General features: G+C 41.9%; 1 pseudogene; it reads left to right on the top strand.

Annotated features, from left to right (window-relative positions):
- Window positions 1-8,370: 8,370 nt before the first annotated feature.
- Window positions 8,371-9,023, top strand: LOC142439208 (UPF0711 protein C18orf21 homolog pseudogene; annotated as a pseudogene).
- Window positions 9,024-9,460: the final 437 nt, after the last annotated feature.

Here is a 9,460-nt window from a genome sequence, read left to right as displayed (position 1 = left end):
TTTAACATGGTAAAGTTTTATCATTTAAAAAATTATTTACAGGCTTGAAGATAAACCAGCAGCCATCTAGCTGAGAAGCAACCAAGCCCACATGGAAGAAGCACACCAGCCTATATGATCACAAGGTGTCGAAGGGATCAGATTTCAGGCATCAAAGAAGGGCCACCAGGTCAGACTGCTAATCAAGCTTTCTGTTTAGAGGTTCTGAAAAGATTGCATAACAGTGTGAGACTAAAAAGGCCTGATTTGTGGCACACGGGGGACTGGTTTCACCACCACGACAGTGCACTTGCTCACACAGTCATCTCAGTGTGCCAGTTTTTGGCAAAAAACTGGCAAGCCTCTTTCCCTACACACCTGACTCACCTCATCTCCCTCCTTGTGACTTCTTTTTGTTTCTGTGAAGGAAGAGGGACATGAAAGGACAGTGATTTGATGACATAGAAGAGGTGAAGAAAAAAAAAGCAAGGGAGGTGCTGTCAATCATCTGAACAGATGAGTTTGAAAAATGTTTTCAAGAATGGAATTGCAGATTTGAAAAATGTATTAAGTGAAATGGAGAGTACTTTGAAAGGGATAGGGTTGTTTTGTAAAAAAAAAATTAAATACATAGCTTTGAAAAAATTCAAGCTTTTGAGGGGTACCCCCTCATATGTGTATACGCACATGTATGCATATATGTATAGATATGTATGTATAGGGGGGAAGAATGATAGGACTTATTTCAAGAAAGTGGCTCACACAGTTGTAGAAACAGTTAAGCCCAGTGTGACTCAAGTCCCTGGGTTAAATGGTACCTAGGGGGTTTTCCTGACTCTAGTAGATGCTGAGACAAAGGAACAGGAGGACAACCCACGCTTTAGGAAGAGGTAGAGATGATGAATTCAAGGGCAGCAAGTCAGGCTTGTGGACGCAGAGTCTAATTGATCCAAGGCCAGAGGGAAGATGGCTGGCTGCCAGTAGCTCCCAGGGTTAGTGGGTGGATGAAGCAGATGCAGGTCCACACCAGCAAGAAAGGGGTTAGCTTCCCCACAGCATCCATTTCTTCTTTTTTAACATATGTTGCCATCATTAATTTATTTTTCAAAAAATCATTTTGTTGGGGGCTCATATAACTCTCATCACAATCCATGCATCCATCCATTGTGTCAAGCACATTTGTACATTTGTTACCCTAGTCATTCTCAAAACATTTTCTACTTAAGCCCTTGGTACCAGCTCATGGTTCCCCTCCTTCTAGAACACTTGATAATTCATAAATCATTATTTTTTCATGTCTTACACTGTCTAACGTCTCCCTTCACCCACTTTTCTGTTGCCCATCTCCCAAGGAGGGGGTTATATGTAGATCCTGTCATCAGCTCTCTCTTTCTACCTCAACTTACCTTTACCCTCCCGGTATCGCTACTCTCATTGTTGGTCCTGAGGGGTTTATCTGTCCTGGATTCCCTGTGTTTCCAGTTCTTCTCTGCACCAGTGTATAACCTCTGGTCTAGCCAGATTTGTAAGGTAGAATTGGGATCATTATAGTGTGCGGGAGGAAGCATTAAAGAACTAGAGGAAAGTTGTATGTTTCATTGTTGCTACCCTGCACCTTGACTGACTCAACTCCTCCCCACGAACCTTCTGTAAGGGGATGTCCAGTTGCCTAGATATGGGTTTTGTGACCCCACTCTGCACTCCCACTCATTTATAATATGTTTTTTTTTTGTTCTTTGATGCCCGATACCTGATCCTATCGACATCTCAAGATCACACAGGCTGGTCTGCTTCTTCAATGCGGGCTTTGTTGCTTCTCAGCTACATGGCCGCTTGTTTATCTTCAAGCCTTCAAGACCCCAGACGCTATATCTTTTGATAGCCAGACACCATCAGCTTTCTTCACATTAGTTTATGCACCTGCTTTGTCTTCAGCAATCATGTTGGGATGGTGAGCATCATGGACTGCCAAGTTTAACAGAATAAAGTGTTCTTGCATTAAGGGAGTACTTGAGTGGAGGCCCAATGTCCATCTGCTAATCTTAATACTAACTCTATAAATATATGCACAAAGATCTATTTCCCCATCCTAATATATAAACATATTTACATATGTACATGCCTGTATTTAGACCTCTATAAATGCTCTTTGCCTCCTAGTTCTTTCCTCTATTTCCTTTTACTTTCCTCTTGTCCCACTATCATGTTCAGCCTTCATTTGGGTTTCAGTAATTCCTCTGTTACATTGCCCTCGATCAAGTCCTACCAGGCCTCCCACACCCTCTTTGCCATCGATTTTGGACCACGTGTTCCTTTGTCCCTGGGTTTGTTAACACCTATCCCATCTATCTTATCTAGATAGACCTGAAGATATAATATGCCCCAAAAAATAAGATAGAGCAAGACAAATCAACAAAAGAAAACAAACAACAATAACAAAAAACACAATGACCAAAAAAAAGCCTGTAAAGAGTTCAAAGTCTGTTTGTTGACCTTTAGGAGTGTTTTCCAGTCGAATCTTATCCCGGTGGCATACCCTGGCCCCGCAGTCTATTCTTGGTATTCCCTCGAGACTTCCTTGCTCTGCTCCCCTTGCTGGTCTGTTGGACACCCTTAGTGTTTTGCCTCGATTTAGTGAGGTCAGATCAGGCACAATTCCCACACTGTGTCTCCAGTGGTGTCCCTATAGCACTATGGATCAATGACAGACATCGTGTTTCCGAAGTGGGGCTGGTCCTATGATCCTGTCTGTTCATTGGATGCTCTGAGCAAGAATAATGTCCTCAAGGTTTGGTGGGCCAGACAGCGTCCACTTCTATAAAGTAGGCCACACACCAATGAAACTCCTTTTCACTTGAATCAAGACCTGATCAGGAAGGTCACACATCACCGTATTCTTTCCACAACTGCTAGATTGCTCACAGAAAAACCCATCATGGAGCTAATGATATGATGTTAGATCACATCATGGGAGAATTCTAGCCCAGTCAAGTTGACAAACAATCTAACTACCACACAGTAGCCTAAAAATTCAGTAAAGATGCAGAGTTTGTATTGTCTATATAAATCAGCTGGAATTTCTTCAGATGACGTTTCACCTGATTCAGAAGGACACAATCAGAAGTATGTTCTCCAATCACAACAGCACTAAGGAGAAAGCAACAACAGAAAGATATCTGTTCACTTTTTAAATGGATTGGAAGAAAATATTTTAAAATAACCCATGGATAAAAGAAAAATTAGATACACTGAACTGAGTGACAGTGGTAACCTATCAAAACACATAGCGTGCAACTAAAGAAATGCTTCCTGGGAAATCCATAGGTTAAAATATTCATATTAAAAGGAAAGAAACGTGTAAATTACATTTTCTGAACATCTATTATAAAGAGCTGAACAAAAGCATAAAGCAATTAACCCAAATTAAATCGAAAGACAAATGATAAAAGTACTAGAAATCTATAGCAGAAAAAAAATATAAATAAATCATAGCTGTTTGAAAAGAACATTAATAGTAATATCAAGAACCATTGAAATCCCAGAAAAATTTAAGCAAAATAAGTACAAAAACTCTACACAAAAAAGCACAAAACATTGTTTAAATACATTTTTAAATATAAACAATTAGATAAATCTACCATGTTTATGGATGAGAAGTCTCAATGTCAGATATTTCCTCTCCCCAAATTTATTTATACATTAATGAAAATGCCAACAAACTTTCTTATGGAACTTTAAAAGTAGATTCTAAAATTCATATACAAGTTTAAATAATGTAGAATATACAAAATTAATTTTTAAACAAAGAATAAATTTAGAAAACTTAAAATACCTGATTCCAATTCTACCTTACAAATCTGGCTAGACCAGAGTATGCACATAAGTACAGAAAGCAACTGGCAAAACACAGGGAATCCAGGACAAATGACTCGTTCAGGACCAGTGGTGAGAGTGGCAATGCCTGGAGGGTGGAGAGAATGTGGGGTCGAAAGGGGGAACTGATTACAAGAATCTACATATAGCCTCCTCCCTGGGGGAGGGACAGCAGAGAAGAAGGTGGGTGGGGGGAGACATCGGACAGTGCAATATATCACAAAATAATAATAATTTATGAATGATGAAGGGTTCATGAGGGGCAATGAGGAGGGAGGGGGCAAATAAGCAGCAGAGATTAGGGGCTCAAGTAGAAGGCAAATGTTTTGAGAATGATAATGGCAACAAATGTACATATGTTCTTGACACAATGGATGTATGTATGGATTGTGATAAGAATTGTATGAACCCCCAATAAAATGATTAAATTAAAAAATACCTGATTCCAAGGCTTACTATAAACGATAGTATCCAATTATTGCAGAAATTTCTTTAACAACAAAAAGATAGAAACTATCCGAAACCCTGTCTGTAGAGAAATGAATAAAGTCTAGTGTATTGGTACTGTGTTAGTCCAGGTCGACTAGAGAAACAAGTTCATAGACACTCATATATGTCTAAGTGAAAACTTTATACCAAAGAGTAAGTGTATATATAGAAAGCATCCCAGTCCAGATCAAGTCCGTAAGTCTGATAGTAGCCCGTATTTCTGATACCGATCTATAAATTCCTCTTCAGACTCACACAACACATGCAGTGACACCAAATGCAGGAAGATCTCAGGCCAGTGGGAGAAAAGTCTTAGGAACCCAGGGGCAGTGGTTGCATCTCAGAGCTGGCAGGGGTCATGTGGCTCCAACAGCTTAGCTCCATGTGTGTATCTGGCCTCCAGTGAGCTCTTTATCTCTGTGGCACCTCCAAATGAGGTCATCAAGCTGCAACCTGATTGACAGGCTAGACGCCATGCCTTCGCAATTCGACATCACATTATGTAACTACCACAGGTACATACACACAATGGAATATTGTCTACATACACGCAATGGAATATCATGCATCCTTAAAAACAATGATTAGTCTGTCAAGCACCTCATGACATGGACAAAACTGGAGGGCTTTATGCTCAGCAAAGTTAGTCATCTCATAAAGATAAATATTTCATGATAGCATTTTAATAAAGGAAGACAGGAGAAGAATGGTTTTTATACCAAAGAAAAACTTTGAAGGAGGGGGAGAAGGAAGGGACAAATAGGTAAGGAGGGAGGCGGGGAGGGAAAGTAAAAAAAAAAAAAACAGAAGATAAAGAAATAGAATAAAGAGTCACATAGGAGAGCTTCCTGGGATACCGTCACTGTTTCTGCTAAGATGGTCTGTGCAGTTACCTTAGTGTGCTTTCTTTCTGTGACTGATATTCCACATCAAAATAAAACAACAAAACAAAACTGCAGTCCTCAAGACCATGTGGTATGAGCCTACGAATAGACATACAGACCAATGGAACTGAATTGAAGATGCAATATATGAATGTATGCGCCCTGATAGTGTAGTGGTGACACGTTAGACTGCTAACCACTAGGTCAGCAGTTTGAAACCATCAGCTGCTCCTCAGGAGAAAGATGGGGTTTTCTATTCAAACAAAGAAGTACAATCTTGTAACCCACAGGGGCAGTTCTATCCTTTCCTATAGGGTTGCTATCGACTCGATGGCAGTGAGACTGGTTTTGAACTTGATGTATGTACTCACTGCCATCAAGTCAATGCTGACTCATAGCTACACATTGTGAGTTTCAAAGACTGTAACTGTTTATGGGAGTAGAAAGCCCAGTCTTTCTCCCTCAGAGTTGCTGGTGGCTTTGAACCGCTGACAATGCAGGGCAACAGTTTTACCAAATGAAGTAATCAAATTTAACAAATTGTAATAAGTAACAACTTACTTTCTCTCAATTGTCAGTTGTTAAAATTTTCAAGCAAGGTCAAAGAGGGAATGGATAATTATTCAACAAATGATGCTGGAACAGCTGAATATTCAAAAAGAAGAAGGGAAAGCACCACAACCCACCCCTTACATGGTGTGTTAGGCAGGGTTCTTTAGAGAAACAAAGCCAGACACTTATGATTTTATATATATATATATGATTATACATATGGATAGGTTTACACAGCGAGAAGGAACATAACAGCTAATTATTAGTCCACATAGAAGTACAGAAGGCTCAGTTCAACTCACTTTCATGGAACAGCTAATAAACTAGCAGTCCTTCAACTCATGTGGACTGCTGGGTCCAAAGTCAAGGAAGCAGACAGTGGAGTCCCCTTCAGGCAAGGCAGAGAGTCTGCAGCAGACCGCAGCATGGGTCAGCAATAGTCAGTAGCTCAGGAGCTTATGGAAGCAGGCTCAGTCATATGGGATAGCAAATTCAAGAAATGCAAGGTAACAGAATCTACCAGCCTCAAGGTCAAGTAATGTACACACCAGCAGCATGGCAAAGCAGGTCTTGAAGGAGCCTCAAGCTCTAGGGACATGATCCACAACCCATGGGTTAGCTTGGTCCACAGGTGGTGTAGCACACAGGTTGAGGCAGAGAACTAGCTAAAGCAGCAGCATGCTGGTCCAATCACCAGAGCAAGAGAAATGGGGTGGGCCTTGCAGAGCCATTTATCTCTTTTCCCTCCAAACAAACTGAGACCTGATTAATCCCACATGTTCCTATTGGCCAGGTTGGCATAATAAACTATCATATATAGTATAATGTCACACATCTATAAGAAAACATAGGGGTATCTTTGTTACCTTGGCTTGCAGGCCATCATGTTGGTGTTGGACTCACAGCAGGTCAGCATAGCAGAGTAAAACTGGCCAGCAGCTTGTCCAGGCTGCCGGCATTACAGAGCCTTTGGGTCAGTTTGAAGAACTGTCAACCTCCCCATTAGCAGCAGAGTGCTTAACCGGGACCAGAACACAAAAAGCAGGGACGACAAAGAAGAAAGGCCTTTAGGTTGTCCTTCCTTAAAATTAAAAACAGCTGCTCTACAAAGGACACCCTTACAAAACAAAAGCCCACGAAACAACATACCCACAGTACAGACCTGAAGGCAAGTCACAGAGTAGTGCTACAAAATCACTGGAGCCTGTACTCAACCAAACTTCAAAATGTGAGATTATTGCTTCTCAACGCTCCACGCCGGGATCTCTCCCCTTCTGGAAGTGGTGTCTCCCTCTCTCTAACCCTTGAGCTGGGCTGTAGGGAGGGGGGGTGAGGTGAGGTCTCCCCCTGAAAGAGGACAGCCCTTGTTACCCTCAAAGTATATGCAAGAGTGTTGTCCCAATGAGGTGGGGACGGGGGTGGAATCCTAACCTCAACTTTCCCAGCCTTTAGATCATGAATGAAGTTTGAATTTTCTTAAACTTCCTTCATGCTAAGGGCTAGTGGTCATCTATGTCCTTCAAGAAAATCTATCAAGATGACCCCTTGGGGATTGTGTTAGTCTGGGTACTTTAGAGAAACAAATCCATAGCAATTCATGCATAAGAGAGAGTTTTATATAAAGGCTACATGCACATCAAGAAAACATCCCAACCCAGTGCTGCCCAAGCCCACAAGTCCAACATTAACCCATTAAACCATAGGTCCAATGCCAATCCACAAAATCCTCCTCCATCTCATAAAACACACACAATGATGCTGACTGCAGGAGGAAAGCTGAGTCAGTGAAAGTTTAAGTATCTCAGCACTGACAGGGGTCTCCACAAGGGTGCTCCAGCACCCAGGGCTGCATCGGGGTAGGTCCATGTGGCTTCTCCTCAGGGATGTCTTGCAGGAAGTGAGTCTTGCCAGCTAAAGCAGGGAACTGGCTAAGGAAGCTGCACCCTGGTCCGACCATCAGAAAGCAAGAGACCCGAGAACTAGAAAGACTAGGTTCACCAAGCCATTTATCCCCCTGCTCTTCAATTAATCCCACATGTGTTTATCGGCCAGGTTGGCACAATAAACAGGAATCCCAAATAATAGTCACCATAACCTTATTAGCTGACCTCTCTGCTTTGAATCTTGCTGACCTAGAGATCCCCCAGAAGCTACTATTGTGATTGGACCTCTTAATCAAAAAGATATAGCAAGTGCATTGCTGAGAGAACTTGGCTGCAGCCATCCACCGATCACAAGGACAGGTTACGATGTCTTCTGGCTAGAATAACCCTGTGCCTGTATGAACTGGGGCCCTAGTAGCTCTACTTTGTGACTTACCCTGTAGATGATAATGGGCTCGCGTCCAGAAGATCTAAATGTCATCTACAGCCCAGTATACCACCCAGCTGTCAGCTTGTTGCTCTTTATGGGATTGCACGTTACGACGGTGCTTGCTGGAAGCTATGCCACTGGTATCTCAAATGCCAGTAGGGTTGCCCATGGTAGACAGGTTTTACCTGAGCTTTCATACTAAGACAAACTAAGAAAAAGCCTGGCAAATTTCTCCTCAAAAGTAGCCACTGAGCCATGTGTCCTTTTCGCACCGACCACGATGAAACAGCAGCACTGCCTTGAGGCTGCAGTGCAGAAACCACAAGCTAGCTTCCCTGGCCAAGCCCGCTGTGTCCTATGCAAACACTTTTGAAGAAACATGTCCATACTGTTTCCAGTTGTTTGGTGTTGGCTACCTACTGAGTGTTCCCAAACCGACCCCAAAATACAGAAACTTCTGAATCGAGAAGCAAAAAGTTACTCACTCAGTTTTAAAGAAGCGAAAATTGCGAGAAAGTACAAAGATGCCAAAAGTGTTTTGGTGGTTACTTAAAGGACATGCAACAGAACAGTTAAACATCGAGGCAAAAGTAGAAGCTGTCTCTCCTCACTGAAGAGCAGTCTGGGTACTCCTAAAGCTAATCCCACTCTGAGGACACTGGAGAGGAGGCTCTGAGCTCTGCGAACCGCAATCATGAGATGTCTGGTGTCAAGGGCTAGAGCCCTGCCTTGATATTCCCAACACCTGCTTCCTCCTCCTCAGAGAGTACAAGCAAAACTAAGAAACCGTTTTCTCAACTCAGAATGTTGCTCAGTCAGCCAGAAGCCCCAAAGACTCCAAAGATGGTCTTCAGAAATGCCTTGTCTTCCAGCAGTTTAAGACATGAAAAAATGTATATAAATTATCAAAGGTTCGTGATGGAGAGTGGGTGAGGGAAGGGGGTAGAAATGAGCTGATACTAAGGGCTCAAGTAGAAAAAAATGTTTTGAAAATGATGGCAACAAATGCACAAATGTGCTTGATATAATGGATGGATGCATGGATTGTGATAAGAGTTGTAAGAACCTCAATAACATGACTTTTTTAAAAAAAAGAAAGAAGATGTTCTGAAATTGGTAGTTGCGATTGTACAACTCTTCTTAGTATGATTGAACTATTGAATTATATATGTGAAATATATGCCAATAAACTTGATGGGTTTTTATTATTAAAAAAAAAAAGACACATGGAGCCATACTGACTGAAGTCAAAACCCTGGAGATGTGTCCACTGCCATTGGATCCACAGGACTTTCCACCCCTGGCCTATGATCATTCTGCAGTCAGCATCATTGTATGTGCTGCGTAAGTCTGAAGAGGAATTCATGGGC

Source organism: Tenrec ecaudatus, chromosome 1, assembly GCF_050624435.1.
Source record: "Tenrec ecaudatus isolate mTenEca1 chromosome 1, mTenEca1.hap1, whole genome shotgun sequence".
NCBI lineage: Eukaryota > Metazoa > Chordata > Mammalia > Afrosoricida > Tenrecidae > Tenrec > Tenrec ecaudatus.
The sequence above is the reverse complement of the archived record's forward strand: the minus strand, read 5'-3'. Positions and strand labels throughout refer to the sequence as shown.